The sequence below is a fragment of the Grammomys surdaster genome, unplaced genomic scaffold (assembly GCF_004785775.1).
Source record: "Grammomys surdaster isolate TR1022 unplaced genomic scaffold, NIH_TR_1.0 149, whole genome shotgun sequence".
NCBI classification, from domain to species: Eukaryota; Metazoa; Chordata; class Mammalia; order Rodentia; family Muridae; genus Grammomys; species Grammomys surdaster.
The window spans coordinates 3,238,463-3,259,547 of record NW_021604607.1 but is presented as its reverse complement, the minus strand read 5'-3'; the positions used below and the strand labels follow the sequence as shown (position 1 = coordinate 3,259,547).

The window sequence follows — 21,085 nt, the reverse complement described above, 5'->3', positions numbered from 1 at the left end:
TTTTTCAGCCTGTTTATCTTTTGAGTAGAGGCTACTGATTTGATTTAATTTTATAGCCAGCCACTTTGCTGACTACTTTTTTATTTTTATTTTTTAAATCAGATTAGGAGTTCTCTGGTGGATGTTTTGGGGTCACTTAAGTATACTATCATATGATCTGCAAATAGTGATATTTTGACTTCTTCCTTTCCTATTTTGAATTCATTTTGTTTTTGAATTTGTTTTCGAATAGATAGGGAGAGAGTGGGCAGCCTTGTCTAGTCCCTGATTTTAGTGGGATTGCTTCAAGTTTCTCTCCATTTAGTTTGATGTTGGCTACTGGTTTGATGTATATTGCTTTTACTATGCTTAGGTATGGGCCTTGGATTCCTGATCTTTGCAAGGCTTTTACCATGAAGGGGTGTTGAATTTTGTTAAATGCTTTGTCAGCATCTAGTGAGATGGTCTTGTGGGTGTTTTCTTTGAGTTTGTTTATATAGTGGATTACATTGTTGAATTTCCATATATTGAACCATCCCTGCATTCCTGGGATAAAGCCTACTTGATCATGTTGAATAATTATTTTGATGTGTTCTTGGATTCAGATTGTGAGAATTTTATTGAGTATTTCTGCATAGATACTCATAAGGGAGATTGGTCTCTTTTTTTTCTGTCTTTGTGTGGATTAGGTATTAGTATAATTGTGACTTTATAGAATGAATTGTGTAGTGTTCCTTCTGTTTCTATTTTGTGGAACAGTTTATAGAGAATTGATATTAGGTTCTTTGAAGGTCTGATAGAAGTCTGCACTAAAACCCTCTGGTCCAGGACTTTTTTTGGTGGAGAGACTTGTAATGACTGCTTCTATTTCTTTTGGGGTTATGGGACTGTTTATATGGTTTATTTGGTCCTGATTTAACTTTGGTAACTGGTATTTGTCTAAAAAATTGTCCATTTCATCCAGATTTTTCAATTTTGTTGATTATAGGCTTTTATAGTAGGATCTTATGACTTTTTGAATTTCCTTGGTTTCTCGTGTTATGTCATCTTTTTCAGTTCTGAGTTTATTAATTTGGGTAATGTCTTTCTGCCCTCTGATTAGTCTGGATAAGGGTTTATCTGTCTTGTTGATTTTCTCAAAATTCTAGCTCTTGGTTTTATTGATTCTTTGTATAGTGCTTTTTGTTTCTACTTGGTTGATTTCAGCCCTGAGTTTGACTATTTCCTGCCATCTACTCTTCTTTGGTGTATTTGCTTCTTTTTGTACTAGAGCTTTCAGGTGTTTTGTCAAGCTACTGGTGTATGCTCTCTCCAGTTTCTTTTTGTAAGCACTTAGAGCTATGAGTTTTCCTCTTAGCACTGCTTTGATTGTATCCCATAAGTTTTGGTATGATGTATCTTCATTTTCATTAAATTCTAAGAAGTCTTTAATTTCTTTCTTTATTTCTTCCCTGACCACATTGTCATTGAGTAGAGTATTGTTCAGCTTCCACGTGAATGTGGGCTTTCCATTGTTTTTGTCATCATTGAAGACCAGCCTTAGTCCACGGTGAACTGATAGGATGCATGGGATTATTTCAATTTTCTTATAGCTGTTGAGGCCTGTTTTGTGACCAATTATATGGTCTATTTTGGAGAAGGTACCATGAGTTGCTGAGAAAAATGTATATTCTTTTGTTTTAATATGAAATGTTCTATAGATATCTGTTAAATTCATTTGGTTCATAACTTCTGTTAGTTTCACTGTATCTCTGTTTAGTTTCTCTTTCCATGATTCATTGCTAGGAGTGGGGTGTTGAAATCTCCCACTATTATTGTGTGAGGTATAATGTGTGCTTTGAGCTTTAGTTAGTATTCTTTTATGAAAGTGGGTGCTCTTGCGTTTGGCTCATAGACATTCAGAACTGAGAGTTCACCTTTGTTGACTTTTCCTTTGACGAGTATGAAATGCCCTTCCTTATTCTTTTTAATAGATTTAAGTTGAAAGTTGATTTTATTTGATATTAGAATGGCTACTCCAGCTTGTTTCTTATGAACATTTGCTTGAAAAAATGTTTTCTAACCTTTTACTCTAACGTAGTGTATGTCTTTGTCACTGAGGTGGGTTTCCTATATGCAGCAAAATGTTGGGTCCTGTTTATGTATCCAGTCAGTTAATCTATGTCTCTTTATTGGAGAATTCAGTCCATTCATGTTAAGAGATATTAAGGAGAGGAGATTTTTGCTTCCTATTATTTTTGTTATTAGTTGTGGCATTGTTTGTGTGGCTATCTTTTGGATTTGTTGGAAGAAGATTACTTTCTTGCTCTTTCTAAGGTATCATTTCCCTCCTTATATTGGAGCTTTCCCTCTATTATCCTTTTTAGTGTTATGTTTGTGGAAAGATTTTGTGTAAATTTGGTTTTGTCAGTGAATATCTTGGTTTCTCCATATATGGTAATTGCGAGTTTTGCTGGGTATAGTATCCTGGACTGGCATTTGTGTTCTCTTAGGGTCTGTATGACATCTGTCCAGGATCTTCTGGCTTTTATAGTATCTGGTGAGAAATCTTGTGTAATTCTGATAGGTTTGCCTTTATATGTTACTTGGCTTTTTTCCCTTACTGCATTTAATATTCTTTCTTTGTTTCCTGTAGTTGGTGTTTTGATTATTATATGACTGAAGGTATTTATTTTCTGGTCTAATCCTTTTGGCATTCTGTAGGCTTCTTGTATGTTTATGGTCATCTCATTCTTTAGGTTAGGGAAATTTTCTTCTAAAATTTTCTTGAAGATATTTATTGACCCTTTATGTTGGGAATCTTCACACTCTTCTATACCCATTATCCTTAGGTTTGGTCTTCTCATTGAGTTTCCTATTTTATGGCTTCTACCTGTTTACCTGTGTTCTCCTGTATTTCTTTAAGGGAGTTATTTATGTCCTTCTTAAAGTCCTCTATCATCATCATTAGAAGTGATTTTAAATCTGAATCTTGGTTTCCTGGTGATATGGGGAATTTAGAACTTTCTATTGTGGGAGAACTAGGTTCTGATGATGCCAAGTGCCATGGGTTGCTGATGCTTATGTTCTTGTGATTTCCTTCAACATCTGGATCTCCTTAGTGCTGCCTGCACTGTCTCTGACTGGAGCCTCTCTTTCCTATTATCTTGGTTTTGTCAGAACTGTGTGGAGTGGGTGTTGCTGCTGGCATTAGAGCTGAGGCCCAGGATCTCATATTTAAGCCATATAAATATCTCATGTGTGCATATGTGTGTGTTAGGTTCAAGTGTGCACCTAAATGTGTGTTCATGTGTTTGTAAATGTATGTGTGTAGAAATTTTGTAAATGTGTGCGTGTGTGTTTCACAGTAGGTATGTGGAGATCAAAGGACATCTTCCAGTAATTGGTTTTCTATGGTGAGTTCTTATAATTTAATTTGTGCTGTCAGGAGTGTGCTAGAGAACTTTCTTCTCACTGGCTCCTATCATACTTATGAAAAGCTAAATCTATCTTTTCCTTAGCAAATATTTAAAACTACTCACATATGAATTCCAACAATCTTCTGCATTTGATTCAGCTTTTTATAATCTGAAAAGTATTAAATTTTCTACTGTATAATTTCTTTAAAAATACTGTTCAGCTTTTATTTTTCAGCTTTAAATTTTATTTTATGTTTATTTATTTACTGGTTTGCTTATTTTATTCATTTAGTTGCGGGGTTCTCGTTGCCACAGTACTTTCATGGAAGTTAGAGGATAATTTATGGGAATTGGTTATTTCCTTGTAGCGTGTGGATTTTGAGATTAAACTTCAGGTCATCAGGCCTGGCATACTGCAGCCTTACTCACTGAGTATTAAGAGGGCCCCTTAGTCATAATGGTATGAAATATTTGTTGGAAAGTGAAGAGAAAGGAAGAAATAATCATTGTCTCAAAAATATTATTATAACAAATATATGTAGCACATGTAAAATAGTATAATGATCAGAAATTATATATCCTTTACTGCATCTACTAAGTGATTACTATTAGTAATTATTCAGAATTATATATATATACTGATCATTCACACTAATTATGAATTAATTCCTTGTTTTTATTAATAATTGTGATCAAAGAAACACAATCCAGGCTAATACCTGTGACTATGGATGAAAATAAGTATTAATCATATTTTATGTTTAGAATAAAGGCCCACTACTATTCTCATATAATTAATTCCACTAGATTAAAACTTGTATTTTATCCTGTGAAAGTAGATGTTTATGATTTAAGAAAAACAGAGCATAAACATAGTGTTTATAGCTATGTACAAAATAGAATATGGTATTGAAATATTGCTTTAATATGTTCCCAATATTTAGAATTTTATTTAAAAAATTAAAAATTGAATACAGAGCTGAGGCTATAACTCATGGTGGGATGCCTGTCTATCTACCTATTCTGTAAGGTGTAGGTTTGCTTTCTAGCAACACACACACACACACACACACACACACACACACACACTCGCATTAATGGAAACACCACAAGTTTATTTTATCTCTATCTATCTATCTATCTATCTATCTATCTATCTATCTATCTATCTTTACACTCCAGGTTTTATTCTCCCCTCTGACTGTTCCACATCCCATACCTCCAACCCACTGCCTTGTCTCTACCAGGCTGTTCCCACCCCCACCCCCACACCACCTGACCTCTAAACTCCCTGGGGCCTTCAGTCTCTTGAGGGCTAGGTGCATGATCTCTGATTGAACACAGATTTGACAGTCCTCTGCTGCATATGTGTTAGGGACCTCATATAAGATTTTATATGCTACCTTTTTGATGATTCAGTGTTTAAGAGAACTCGGGGGTTCAGATTAGTTGAGACTGCTGGTCCTCCTACAGTGTTGTCCTCTTCCTCAGCTTCTTTCAGCCTTTCTCTAATTCAACCATAGGGGTCAGCAGGTTCTGTGGCAAGTTTATTCTTTATGAAAACAACATGCCCTGTGATTGGATCTTCTTGTCCAGAATTGATGGGAATTTTATTCTCCTTAAATTATTTCTATTTGCTTGAAGATTACAATATCTACTCAAGTAATTGCTATTTTGTATCTTGATAAAAGAGGGATGTTATGAAGTTGAAAATGAAATGGCATTAATGCCACTGATTCAGCATTAAATTTGTTAGTACACAGAACTATATACAATACAGCAGTAGAGTTACCTATCACCATACCATTAACATACATTGGTCATTAACATTAACATACAGTGGTCAAGAAGTGTTAACTGTGCAAGACAAATGCAATAAATATTTATATGACATTTCTCAAGTTGCTAATTTTTATTGGCACAATCAATTAAAAATACTCAAATGGCACATACCATTTTCTCAATGACAGTAAATCATAGAAGTGCTAAAAGCTGAGCCTGCTTTTACTGAAACATCATTTGTTTACATACACATCTCAGTGACTAAGTCTGTAAGGATTGTTATGAGAGAAATGAGTCCACATGGACTGCATCTTCATTTTATTTAAATGCCAACACTTGAATTATACTAAGTGGTGTGAAACTATTTTCAATGAATATGTTTAATTATTACTCAGAAAACTGCTACTTTGCGGTCTTGAATTTCATAATTTCTTAATAGTAATATTATTTGTAAAAGCAGAGCTCTGCAGATCAAGCTACAGAGAATGAGAAAGTGCTGGAGTTCCTGGCACTAAAAAGACTGAATTGATGATGGCTTGTATCGTTTCCCATGAGCCTTGAATTAACGTTCATATCTGTTGAAATAGCCAATCTACAGTGGTCATGGCAGACCAAGCTAACTTCCTCCCTCAACCTGAGATCAAGGATAATGATTCTAGGCTTTTTGTGAGAACACTAGCTATGTCAAAAGATGGAGTATTCATTAGTAACAATGACACAACTCTTCCAAAGTCCATCCATTTAGAGTTTGGAAGATTTCAAAATCTTATCACTTTGTTCCCATTTGGAATGTAGTATGTGTTCTCTTCATTTTCACTTGAAATTGGAGCCAGAAGAGTTTGGGTGAGAGAAATAACTTATGTGTTATATAATCAATCATATTTGCTGCACATTTTGAAATAGAAATTATGTGTACTTTGTCTTGAGATTTATGATGTTTTTGGTGCTTGTATCCATTCATCTTTTATAACTTCTTAAAATTGACAACTCCCTGCCAGAAAAATTGTTTCATCACCAAAAGTGTTAATGCAAGAGCATTAACCTATTTTTAAAAGTTGTTTTAGGAGTATTTTTAAAGAATGTGGGTTAAAATTTGAAAAAGACTTGTGTAGTGGTTAAATGTAATTGAATGTGGATTGGGTGTTTTCTTGTCTTGGAATGTAGCTCAGGTTCCAAACTGAGAGTACAATATGTATTTTGACTCATATTTCTAGAAAGCTTTTGAGAGAAATCTGAGATACAGCTCTTCTAGCATTATGCCTTCAAGAACATCAACTACCATGTCTAAACAAAGATGACAAAGGGACAGGGGTACATTGGTCTTTAGTTACTGTTATGTAGGTAGGGAGCAATGATTAATCTCTTTTCAAAGATAAACTGGAAGGATTTGTGAATATTGTACACTGGAATAGCATTTCCTCATTCTGATATCTACTTGAACAGTCACTGTGCTCGAAGGAATGTACAGCATTAAAGAAATTTGAACGCTCATTGTTTGGCGACATCAAGCTGTGTGTCACATAGAGATTCATTGGCCATGTGAGACACTTGCTAAGTGTGAGCCCATTGTATGGGACAAAGCCTATTACATGTTTTGACTTTAGTAGCAGGAATAACTGGCTCCGTAGTATAAAAATTAGAGGGTGTGAATCCAGTTTTTACTCCAAAGAACACCAGATAATGTTTGGTACTGACACTCATCAAAGGTCAGAAAATCACAAGTAATTGACAGAACACTGTAGCTGATTATGTCTAGGGAGGAAATGCTTGTCTGTCTCCATCTCCTCCCCTACCCATTGCCTACAAAGCTAGCCTTAGGAAAACCAGGAAAGGCAGGTCTATACACAAACTCCAGCCAGAGCCTTTTGTGCTTCCTTTCCTGATGTTTATCAATAAAACATAATCAGTACTGGATTGAGTAGCCAAAAGAGATCTAGAGTGGCTGAAGAGCTGCAAACATAATGAAGATATCACTAAGGGGCCTTACTGAGTATTGTGCATGATACTATATATTGGAACTTTTTTTAGAAAAACTAAAGATGATCAATTTGTGCCTTGAGTTTCTTCAGTAATCTGAATGCTTTGTGAAAACAATTAATGTATATTATAGAACATAGAAAGCCTTTGAAGTCTAATATCTACTTCACTTAGATCCAATTTCTATTTTATACTAGCTAGGAGAACTTATGCAAGCAATTTATTCAACAACAGCAACCTTTAGTTGCTTATGGGCAAAAGCAGATTAATGGCAACAATTTTTTAAAAAAATAAAGGAAATAATATACATATGTTATTGTAACAGAATGTATATGATATGTATATGATATATATATATATATCTTTATATGTATCTATCTCTATCTATCTATCTATCTATCTATCTATCTATCTATCTATCTATCATATGTAACTCATACATAAATATCAGATTTTCCCACTATATTCACCAAGGATTATTGAAAAGAAAGTTGGACAGTTGTTTTTATAATTTCACTTCTGACTATAAGTGGGGATATAAGAAGTGTTTCAACAATGACTTCATGAAATTCTTAGGCAAATAGATGGAATTAGAAAATATCATCCTGAGTGGAGTAACCCAATCACAAAAGGACAAACATTGTATGCACTCACTGATAAGTGGATATTAGCCCAAAAGCTCAGAATACCCAAGATACAACTCACAGATCATATGAAACTCAAGAAGAAGGAAGACCAAAATGTGGATGCTTCGGTCCTTCCCAGAAAGGAGAAAAAATACTCATAGGAGAACATATGGAGACAAGGTGTGGAGCAGAGATTAAAGGAAAGGCCATCTAGGACTGCCCCTCCTGAATCCATCCCATATACAGACACCAAACCCAGACACTATTGGAGATGTGCTTTCTGACAGGAGCCTGATATAGCTGTCTCCTGAGAGGCTCTGCCAAAGCCTGACAAATACAGAGGTGGATGCTCACAGCCAACTACTGGACTGAGCATGGGGTTCCCACTGGAGGAGTTAGAGAAGATTGAAAGACCTGAAGGAATTTGCAACATCATAGGAAGAACAACAATATCAACCAACCAGAGTCCCCGGAGCTCCCAGGGACTAAGCCATGAACCAAAGAGTACACATGGAGGGACCCATGGCTACAGTTGCATATGTAGCAGAGGATGGCCTCATGCATTAATGGGAGGAGAGGCCTTTGGTCCTGTGAAGGCTTGAAGCCCCGGTGTGGGGGAATGCCAGGGCAGGAAGGCGGGTGGGTAGGGGAGCACCCTAATAGAGGCAGGAGAAGGGGGGATGGGAGTTTCTGGAGTGAAAGAGGATAACATTTGAAATGTAAATAAAGAACATATCCAATAAAAAGTGGTTCAAAAATAAATAGTTTGTTTCTTCTTATACTATTAGTAGGTTCATATATCTGTTTTAGTCAGAGAGGTGTTTTACTAATGTCTTATATCTCCCAACATATTAATTAACCTTGTTTATTTCCTGTCAGCATATTCCTGGTAAATTTTTCCATCTAAAATACTTTTCTAAATTTATTCTATGCATTTTGGAGGTGGGGAAAGTACTGGGAGTAAAGCTATTTATAACCTAATATCCATAAATATATAGATTTCAACATTTCTGTGTGACACCAAAATGAGCAGTACCTAGCTGGCTTAACTGTGTATACTATATAAAGTTCATTGGACTCAGAGTAAAACATAATTTATATTAAATATCCATATGTAATTTATCTGTTATGTGTACTACTATTTCACATTTAAGAAGGTGACAATGTTAAATCTTACTTGAAAATAAGGACACAGATAAATATAGAAAACCTTTCAGACAATCCTTCAGATGAGGAGTGTGAGAACTCACAGTGTCACCTTATTAGGTGACTTACTAGGTGACTGCCCATGCTGATATGAGGCATGGCAGCCACAGAGAGTGTGACATGCAGTCACAGGCGTCCAGGAAGGACAGAATGGAGTCTGGCTCACTAGAAGGAAACAATAAGCACTAATACTTTTAATTAAGTAAGGGGAGTTTCAACTTACTAGAAAGATAAAATAAAGTCCCCTGAGCCCTTATTATCATCTGACATAAACACCTGTGAGAAATAGTGAAAATCCCAATAATTAGGTAATTTTAATAGGTTCAGAAAATTAAGACCTTTAATGCTAGATGCTGGTTTTCGTAGATATACCAAGGAAAAAGAAAAGTGTATGCATGTTTGTTTCTTCCATTTATTGCAGCATAATTGTTAGTATAAATTGTATAAATTCATACTTTTTTGTTTCGGTTTGGTTTGGTTTTGAGATAGGGTTTCTCTATGTGGCCCTGGCTGTCCTCTGTAGCCCTGGATGTCTGAGAATGCAGAAATCTACCTACTTCTGCTTCTCAAATGCTGGAATTAAAAGTATTTACAACCACTGCCTAGTTTAATTTGCACATATTTATTTATTACTTATATTTATTGGCCTAAATGATTTTTATGCAACATATTTTGATCATATATTTTCTACCCACAACTCCCAGGTTCTAATGTACTTTCCTATCTACCCAAACTCATGTCTTAAAACCAAAAAGCAAAGCCAAATAAAAATTCCTAAATTTTTTTTACGGTAGGTAGAAGTTATTGAATAATAATAATAATAAAATATATTAAAAGTATTTTATAGAAATAGCTCACGTATAATAGAACATTCTACAAATAGTGCAGTTTAGTAAAGTAATATGATTTTACAAATAAAGATTATAGTCACAGTCCATTGATTACCATATTCAAATTGTGAACCTTTTTGCACTTCCTGAAGGAAACCCCTTTTTCTCCCCTAATTAGCCATGTATTCCTTTGCCTTTCTCTAGACAGTTTATTTAAACACAGTCATGCAGTCATTGCTCCTTTAACGGGTTTTTACCTGGGTAGTGTTCTCTAGGTCCACCCATGTTGTGCCATGTATCAAGATGCTACATGCTATTCTGTTGTATGAATGTAGTGTGGTTATTTACTCACCAGTTCATGCACAATTTCGTTGTTCAGTAAAGGAAATTGATTTTAACTTTCATCATGTATGTGCACAGTTTAAGTTTAGTTTTTATACATATGAACAAGTACCTTAAAGTGACCAGAGCCATGTCTCTTTTTGTAATTTTCTCTTTAACCTTCGACATCATCATTCTGAGCTTGTGATTCATTTCTGGGGTTATAAGAAAGAGAACTATTTTAATGCCACTTCCTCACATGTTGTATCTCTCTCCATGTTTAAAGCACTGCCACATGCATTTTAGATAACATGATTGGCTCCATTATGTTAAGTTGCTCATTTCTACTCAAGGTGCCATACTGTAATACTGACAAATATCTATTCGTTGCAACTGTTTAATCGCGAGCTTAGTGTACTTGGGCTTGCATCGTCCCTCTGCCATTTACTTGTAAGTGACTCCAGTGAGGTACTTTCTAAGCTTCACTGGCTTGGGTTTCCATGACACTGGTATCTGACCTAACTCCTATATAAGGCTATTGTTTTGTAAACATGAGATCGCTCATGAGGCTTTGTACATTTTTTATCATCATATTTTATAATGGCTAGTTTTTGTAGTACTTCTTTTATGATAATTCAGAAATTTTGATGGACAGATTACATTTATGTAATTGGCTTACCATTTGAATATTTTTGGTCCAAATGTGTCTAATTTCACAAGTACTTGTTGGCCAAAAATAATCCAAATGCCAAGGTTTATTCACATATATGAAGTCACACACATTCATATGCACAAGTGGGCCATAGATAAATACCCAAGCAAATGACAAGCCATATCCAGACAAGTTTATATACATGCACATACACTAAAATATCAATTCACTTAACACTTCTTATTTTTCAGACACCCTCTAAAGGTTGATGTTCCTAGTGTACCAAGGCACAACACGATAGTTGCATGAGCTCATGGCATTGAACAACTTGGAAAGCCTTAATTCGTAACTATTGGTGCTAAACCCTTTGTAAATTTTTCTTGTACAACACATACACACACACACACACACACACACACATACACACACACACACACAGACATATACACGCATACACACATATTGTATTTTAAACCAATGAACACCTCTCAAAAATCACATGCTGCTTTTTAAACTTGGCTTCATAGCATTGGCATTTTGTGTTTTTGTAGTTCATATGAACATAAAGTTAAAGACTGACTATTGTGAATCTGTGGCATTGGAATTACTTCAGTGATTTTTGGATGAAAAGTTACATAATCTGTAACAAGAATTTTAATATGTGAAAACACATTTTCTGGGATATATCACACACTGTTAGATTTTCCAGATTCCTAGGAATTTTGATTTTATTAATCCGAAAATCTCTCTTAATCACTGCTGCTAGGATTAAGAAAAAGTAATTTAATGTCATTATGTCACTGATTTTCTTTTAGCTCTGAAGATCGAAAAGAACAAAGACAAAGATGGTGGAAATGGCAATTGATTTCCTTAGCTATTTCTTTCCATAGAACACAATGCTGTGCTATAACATCAATAGGACCGACATACAGAAATATTTTCTTCCATTTACAAATCAAATTAAAGCATACTTAATCTTTGCAAACTATGAAATTGGACTTGCACAACATAGTGACATCACTTGTGAACTGCATCTGTGAATCAAAGATACTTAGAAAGCAAGAATAAACACTTGAAATGCACAATCAGGAAATTTTGGTTAATGGTGAATTCAAAATTGAACAGCAAGATATTGACTGGTCTAAAATTATTGAAATTCTTCCAGCATGGACCCTGATTAAGAAAGAAAAAAAACCTGGAATCTTGTCCTAACAGATGACACATTTCATAACAGGGGTACTTACCAAGAACTACAGTGCTTGGGTGTTCATTAAAGTCTTTATTTTCTACACTAGATTATGAAGGAAAAGTTCTACCAATTTAGCTTATGGTTGTTCCCTTTGTAAAACTTGAGGAATATAACTGGTCATTCCTTTCATTCCAGTCTAGAGATACCAAGTTTTCCATCTTTGACCCCAAGAACTCAATTATGGCTTGAATTCAGTTGTCACAAGGCCAGATAATGGGTTTGTTAGCTCTTCCCTGCACTATGACCTTGGTTCTGCAGATCCTGCAGGGTTCTGCTGTCCACCACATCCTTCAGCGCTTCTGGAACTCCTTCCTGCCATTTTTTAGGCTGCCCTCTGGGACCTTGAATTTCTTTTCCTATTGTCATGTAGTTATTTTTAATCTTCTATAACCCATATCCTTTTCACTGTTGACATTTTCTAATGTTCTTTCAGGCTGGTGAATTCTACAAAATCTAATCCAAACAAAACAAAATAGGATGATCAGTTTCACTCAGATCTCATGCTTTCTGAATATTCAACACATCTCTTCCTCTTTTACACCTGAAAATATTATATTTGCTTTCACTATTATGGTTTCAAGGTCCATCACCCTCAATATTTGCTGATACCAACCTACTGTTACATAGATATATTTTTAAAGATATTTTCTTGTATTCATATCTAAGTTTCCCTCTTCATAAAACTGTCTAGAAAGTCAAATTACTTAATGTGATATGACATAAAATAGCAAAAGTTCCAGTAGCCCCAGGAGTCTGAAATCCTTTAGGTACTCTTATCCTTTAAATACAACAGTTATCACATTGACCAAATTCAATGTCAACTTATTTTTTCAATTATAATTAGAGCTTCTGTTTGTGACAATCACCTGTCCTTCTGCAGCCTTTGTTGTGTTGTCTGTTACATTATTGAGAGAATGGTAATCTGAGAAGTGACTATGTGTTTTTCCTTTGAATTTATGATGTCTTCAATCCTGAAACAGACAAAGTATAGGGCTTACAGTTTTTCAGATAAATAATTAATAAAGTAAGAAACATCTGGTTCAAAGATATTATAAGCTGAATATTACTGCCCAAAGGATGAAAGCAGTGTACTAAGAACAGGAGATGGCTGCCCTTCAAGGGAGTTGCCAGGAAACAAACCCTCCAGACATTCTTAAATTTGACTACAAAGAGACACAGTCAAAAATCTTGATGTCATTCCTAGGAGACCTGAAGCTAGCATTTCTCAGTTAAGCACTGTTCACTCAGTGATCCATACAAATAGTGAAAAAATATACATGTATTATCTGAATGGTGTGTGTGTGTGTGTGTGTGTGTGTGTGTGTGTACATTCACATGAGCACTCATGAGCTTGTATATGTGAGGGCCAGAGGTCAACATTAAATGCCTTTCTTGGGGTATGATTCATCTTACAGTTTTGAGACAGGTTCATAGTGGCCTGGGAGGTTGTTAAGTAGTCCAGGCTTGCTAGTTTACAAGCCCTAGTGATGCACCTGTCACCTGTCTCTGCCTCCCCAACCCGAAATTGCTAGCCTTTGCTATACCAGGTTCATTTATGTGGTTTTGTTAAACTCAAGTCCTCATTCTTGATCAACAAGCACTTTCCAGACAGTGCTATCACTTCAGACTAGACATATTGTTTTAAGCTACTTTATTTTCAATAGTTTGTTACACGACAATAGATAAGTAATAAACAGTCCTTTTATGTAGACTTGGCATATTGTTCGTGAACTCAGAAGTGTACAATGTGAGGACAAAGCTGTGTAATTTAATGCAATTGAAAGCATGCTAAATCCTTGCCCTTTGGGATACTATACGTAATTCTTACAGGTAAGTGCATCTATCTCTGAGTCCCAACAATACTATCGTATCTGTCTCTCTAATTTTAGACATCATTGATTATTCTCTAGTTTAGTGGATTGATATTAGGTCTTAGTGTCAGTGTTCTTTCAAATCTACACATGATTCTGTTGTGTATCCAAGGTCAAGAATCACCATAGTACCACATAATTAAATTTTGATTTTGCCCACTGGATTCTCTGTGTCAGTGAGCAAATTTTTAAATCATTTGCTTCATGTTTCCTTAGCATAGTGCCTTGAACAGAATAGAAAGCAAACCACTATTATTCACTGATTTTATGTAGTATACTACTTCCTAAAAATAATACATGAGAAGTTATAACATAAACCAAAGATTAATGCATTATTTTGTCATCACTTATTAGAGGATTTATTCTTCTCTAGTATGTAGTTACATAGTGAAAAATTAAAATACGAAAGACACACACACACACACACACACACACAGAGAGAGAGAGAGAGAGAAAGAGAGAGAGAGAGAGAGAGAGAGAGAGAGAGAGAGATATTTGGGGATGATTGTAGATTTAGTGTTGTGTAGGTGATCTTATTTTTGAAAGCTATAGATCATCTCACCAAAATTCTCTTTCCTACATTGTATCTGGGTTCTTATAGAAATGATCTGGAGGAAACAAATAACAGTATTCCAGATTGCTACAAAATTTTGATACATTGAATGTTTTTAAAATTAATATTAATTGGTGGAAGAAGAAAAAAACATCGTGAGGTTTTTAGAAGGGTCACACTGTTCTTTTTCCTCCCCATCCATTCAGCAAATCCTGTAGGCTTCTCACTATTCTTGTCTAAATGCTGATTACTATTACATTATTGTTAGAAAAGTTTTGATGATGCACAATTGTGGTTTTTCTCTTTCCTGGTTTTCTCCTGACAACCTGTATCTTTGAAAGAATGTTAACAATAAGAAGGGGTGCAAGGAAGTGTAGGCTAAAAACTAGACTGAGGGGAGAAAGAGATGTAATTTCACTTCAGTTAAAAACATATTTTAAAAGATGCTAATAACTTAAAGATTATATTTCATAGTAGAAAATGGATGAGACAGATTAATTATACCTATCAACAGTAGCTAAAATGATTTTACAATTCTCAGCTTTTTATAAACAGATATTATTATAACTAATTTAGGCATACAAATGGATACCCCAGAAATAAGTCCTATCAGGCAGCAAATATGAGAATATCCATTTTGGGGCAGCTACAGATTTTAGAAACTTTCCAATATGTATTGTTCATTGATTTCCTTTGCTAAATAAAGATACTTATAATGATAGGTAATGACTAGATTGTCATTCATAAACTACAGGGTAATAAAAATGAAAAAATAAACAGATCATTAGCTAAGTTAGTATAATCATTGCTTCTTAATGGAGTGTACGCTTGTCTGTTTTCTCATTGCAGATATGATTCGAAACAGCAAGCTGCAGGTATGAGGGATAGATTTTTCCAAAACAAAAAACAAGAATGAAAATTACAGAATCTTAATGTCAGATTTTCTTGTGTGGATTTTCTACTTTTGTTTTATGAGATTGTCTAGACAGACAGAACAATTGCATTTAATATGGTCTCAAAGGAAGTAAGTTTTTTTTTTTTTTGGAAAGAACTGGTGAAATACCTTGTATCATTCAGTCACTTGATATAGTGGTTCCTGTAGCTCAAAGTATATCATAAATGATAAGAATGTGATTGCTTGCTCTCTTGCCACTTTTGGAAAGAATTCACACAAAAATCCTTCATTAAAAGTACAGTGATAGTTTGTCTTGGACAGGACATTTAAATTAAGGCATAATATATTCATTATTTACTTGGTAATGTCTCCCACATTGTGTGTGTGTGTGTGTGTGTGTGTGTGTGTGTGAGAGAGAGAGAGAGAGAGAGAGAGAGAGAGAGAGAGAGAGAGAGAGAGGTGAGACATTTCTTACACATACAAACCTCGTTACATTTGTATTTTCTATCTAAGCCATAATACTTTAGAGTTTCAATCCAAGTTATATCTTCGAGATGGACTCTCTGAAGAATGTATTTCTCTAAGAACCCACTAAATTGGAGGCAGTCTGGTTTCAAAATATGACTTCTAAAATACTAGTTTTATCAAAAATCTTTGGAGACATCCTCAGATTGATGTCATTACAATAAAACCTGGATCCAGTGATAGATATGTGAACCTTTGGATTCTAATCTTTCCAAACATAGTTTAACTAGAAGGAATTTGATTTTATTTCATCCAGCTAATGGGAAATAAAGTTCTCTCTCTATCTTTCTGTGACAAAGGGTGTATTCTGGTTACACGTGCTAATAGAAATGTGGCGAATCTTTCCATCAGAGCACAGGAAGGAGTGATTGTCCCATCCATTTGGGACTGCTATTGGCTGTGTTATGATGTGTACCAGCCAGGCATGCTGCTATTGGACATTCCTGAGTAAGTCTGAGCCATGTTGTGTTCCCCAGTGATTCTGGGGACAAAAACAAACCTATCTTCTGTGGTTATCTTCCTGTCTTCTGCAACACAATGTAAATATTGACAACCAATTATTCACCTAAGAGTGTCTTCAGAAGAATTAAGCAGACAGGACCAAGCCATATTTAGTTGCAGGCTATTACATGAAGAAAGCATTTTAAGATGAACCACACTAGAGGATAAACTTAATATGAGTTTTTAAAAATATTTTAATTATTTTAATGACATCCAGAATAATAAAATACTATTTATCTGGTATTTCCAGCTGCCATGAGTGATAGTTTTATTTGAAGCTATGTGTCAGAACAAACTAGATTTTGAAACTCTAGTTCAGTTGCTAGACTATTTGATAGCAAAGTCTGAATAAATATTGACTCTCACCTGTAATATGAGCACTCAAAATATGTAACCAGGAAGATCAGAGGCACAGGGTCATCCTCGGCCACTGACTGGTTAAGATATGTCCATATAATATTTAGTAATTGAGTTGCCTTTTGAAGCCATAATCATTTTTGAAGAATTGTATTTTTTCAATTACATCATGAGCATCAAGAATTAGATGATATAATCAGTGATGGAAAAATAGAATAGAGGCTTTAATACTTTCCTCCTCTTTGTGTGTATGTTTCTAGATGGGTCAGCTATTTTCTTCCAAAATGACTCAAACTTGATTTCATTATTTCGGTGGTGTTTTATTTTCCTACAATCCTAAGAGTTTACATGAATGAATATGGAAGCTTCTAGATTCTTCGTTCTTTTGAACTTTTAAAAATACCTCTATCCTGAAGCAATGGCATTGAGATTTCCACTTGGTGGTGATATGTTACTAAGGATACTCCAAAGGCTTAAGAAATCAATGTTTATATACTGCAGATAGCAGCTGGCATAGGTAGGGTAAACTTGACATGAGCAGTGAATCTCATAGTATAGACATTGCCTTGAAAGTTCCAATGCAGGTGGATACCACACATACATGCACACACACACACACACACCATACCACACACATCACACACACATACATACACCATACTGCACACATCACACACACAAATACACACATACATATACTAGACAGAAATACACACACACACACACTCACACACTCTACAGGCCAATAGTTTGGCTTGGATTTTTTATAGTATCTGCCATATAGTATTTATTTCAAAATAAAAGCTGTAAAATAGATATTGGTAACAAAGGTCTGATTATATACACATTACTTTGAGGAAACTTGATTTTTTTCAAATGTAGATGAATTTAGCATTTTTTTTAAATCTTAGAATGTGAAAATGTAAAGTGTAGTTTCATGCCTAGCCTTTCAACAAGGAATTTAAATGTCTTCATTTTCTTATGTTAGAGTCTACAAGCTAATTAGGGGTTTGGTTAGTGTCAAGCAGCTGTGATAGCAGCATGTCTCTTTATTTATTGATGAGAATCTCAAGAGAGAATCATGTTTGGAATAGAGAAAGAGCTCCAATGGTTTCTGTCTTAGATGGGAGAAAATATGCAAGGGTCAAGAAATGTCTTCAACAAAACGGGCTCTTTTTTGTCAGTGATGTCTTCTTCAAAAGGAAGGCATGGAGATTAAAAGGTGAGATGTAAATTAATGAAAAAGTGAAACTTTTCAAACCTGGATTTTAGAACAGATAATATGAGAAGGAGAAATTTGCATCACTATAGTATGATTTACATAGACATTAAAAGTCATCCTCACATTTCAGATAAATTAAAGGATCACTCTGCCTTGTCAACTTTTTGTTCTGGGAGCATCTTTGGAGACTAATCCAAATTTATTCATTTAAACTGAGTCTTAAGCCAGCATTTGAAGATAGAGGGTGGTTTGTAGGCACTGGGTGTAGTGGAATACAAGGAACTTGTAATGTTCTATGTCACAGAAGAATAACTACTTTGATAGAATTAATTCAGTGTTTTAGAAGCTCTGGAGGGCAATTTGAATATTTTCATCACAGGGAAATGTTGATTTTTATCCATTGTATCCATTGTATGCACATACTGTAATGCTCTCATGTACCACCTAAAAATATGTTGCATGATGGCTAGAATGCAGCTCCATAGAAATGCTTGTCTAGTATGTGCAAGCCCCTAAAATCCTATATGAAGCCTTCAAAGGAGTTTTATTGGCCAGGAGAAATGAGTCTGAGGCTCTCTAGCTCCCAGTGCAATGTCAGACAGGTTTCAATCCCTTCCCGGAAGACAAAGCATTCAGACTGTTAGGTTTCTCAGAAAACCCAAACTGGGCACTTTACATGCTAGAGTCTTTCTTGAAGTTACCTGCATCACACCAAGTAACATTTCTAATAGAAAATGTGCTCAGAAACACTTCGCATGCTACTGTAACAATGCACAAAACATGTAAAAATAGACAAAATGTTAAACCCGTTTTACTTGTTAGCAGAATAGAGAACTACATTTTATATTGAAATATAAGTAAGTAACTAAGTCTGTATCCTATTCTATACTGTCTGCTTTACCTCACTTCTACAGTGGTCACACTGGCAAGGGTATTTGTGTTCTTTCATCATGACAATGATGAGTGGCTATAAGGAGCCATGAAAAATCATTTGATATATATGCCTAAAATATAATGAATATATTAGATGGTAATCAAATGTTGAAATTTGACTAGATGTAATACAAGCTCATGCTGTATCAAATTTTATAGCATTTCAGGAATTTCTCTGGAATTCTAATAAGAGCAGTGTTTCAACAAAATGAAACAAGAACATCCTAATGCCTATTTGAGCTTAAGAGCTTTGTATGTCGTGAGCAAACTCAGGATGACCTTTGTAATCACAGACACACTCATAAAACAACTGTGGAAATGATGCCAAATCGTAACAAATGATTCTTTCTAAGATAAAATGATTACTTTTATTATCTGTATACATACAAGTATATGTATGGGCTCCTATAGGCAAGGAGAAGAGGATGGAGGTCAGCATATGACCATGGGTTTGTTCTCTCCTTCTACCATGTGAGTCCCGAGAATCACTTTTACTGACACTACACTAAGATTTTTAAAGATTGATGTATTAGTAATGTATTGCCTATAAAAATGTTTGCCTGGGAGTAATTAGTTTTGTCAATTTCCCAGGCCACCATATAAGATTAAAAGCGTTACGGAGACAGTTTGATGAGGCAGACAGAGAAGAATAAGCAAGGAAAGCAACGGTGGTGAAAAAAACTAGCTTTGTGAGACCTTCTCTGATGTAAAGAGCTTTAGCTATTTTAAATAGATTTTACCTCTCATTGTCCAAACAGACCAACTCAGTTGTCGTGTGGGTGGGAAGGGAGTGGTATTTTTAAAATCTACAAAAATGACCCAAAACGTATAAAGTGACTACAGATGTTAAAATTAAACAATGCAAATTTGCTAATTAAGCACTGCAATTTGTTCTTTTTCTAAAGTTTTATTTATGTATATGCATGTTTACCTGTGTATGCCAGCAGTACATATGTACCATTTCCCAGAAGAGGGGTTTGGATCCCTTGAAACTAGAGTCATAATGGTCTTGAGCTCTGTAATGTGGCAGTTGGGAAGTCAATAGGTCCTTTGGAAGAGCATCAGAGCACTCTTAACCACAGAACTGTTTTTCTGTTGTTTACATTTGTCATATTTTTAAGTAAAAAATCTTATATAGTAGAAGAAGAAAGCAGGGACCAACTGATTACATAAAGTCCTCTGTAGCTACGAGGGATAGGTTGCTGATCCCTGAGGACTGGGTTGGTCGAAGCAGCCTGTCAGGTGTGTTCGTGGTCTTCATTTTGTACCTTTTTATATACAAGAACACAGTATATGAGTGTTTCTAATTAACTGCTGAGCAGAATTCACTTCCTGATGTATTCAAGTATTTAGTTGGCCAAAGCCTTCAATGGATCATCCTATGCCACTCAATGGGCATAAAAATGATCCTGCAGAAACCTCTCATCTGCTGATTAATTAATTTGATAACGCATTTGTTCCTCATGATGGTCTCTGATTGATCCTAGAGTGGAATTTGTATAGCTTTTACATTGTCAGTTAAAGCTGTTTTTAGTAAGCATTGATTTTAATTTAATGAAAGAGAACGGAACAACAGCATATACAAATCCTTCTAAATCGTACCAGTCCATGGATAGCCATCAATAAATAAAATTCTGACTCATCTTGAATTCTTAAGATAGCTTATAAAAGGTTATTACATATAAGCCATTAATGTAAGTTTCATGTGAGTTAAGTAAAATCCAGATAATTAAGTAACTTATCCAATGTTATGGGGCAGTGATGAGACACATACCTGGTTGCACATCAGACAACAGTCTGAGCATCCTCTTCACAAGCAAGTGGCTCCTCTTTACAATGATGTTCACAGACAAATTGTGTTAGTAATAGTCTATCAGAGTAGGATAATGAGAAGTAGACATCATGGTTATATGTTTGACATTAAGCCTTTAGGCATGCTCATAATATGATAAAGGGAGTGCTCAAACTCCAGAGCACTCCATACATGAAAACTTAAGGTTTCTGTTTGCTTCTGGAAAACTAATGAAGTCCAGAATCTATCATCATCATCATTGTCATCATCTTCATCATTGTTATCACCATCATCATCACCCAACACCACCATCATCATCAGTGTAGAGACAGACATCTGCAAGCTTTGGAACTATTGGGTACACAGTTAGGAGGAGCTTATTTACTCTTATAGACGCTCACATTCGGACTTTCAGA

At 35.1% G+C, this 21,085-nt stretch overlaps 1 protein-coding gene across 11 annotated transcripts in view; it reads left to right on the top strand.

Annotated features, from left to right (window-relative positions):
* The window catches only part of Nrxn1 (neurexin 1), a 1,062,527-nt gene that overhangs the window by 761,753 nt on the left and 279,689 nt on the right, over window positions 1–21,085 (top strand). The gene's annotated exons all lie outside the window — the stretch shown is intronic.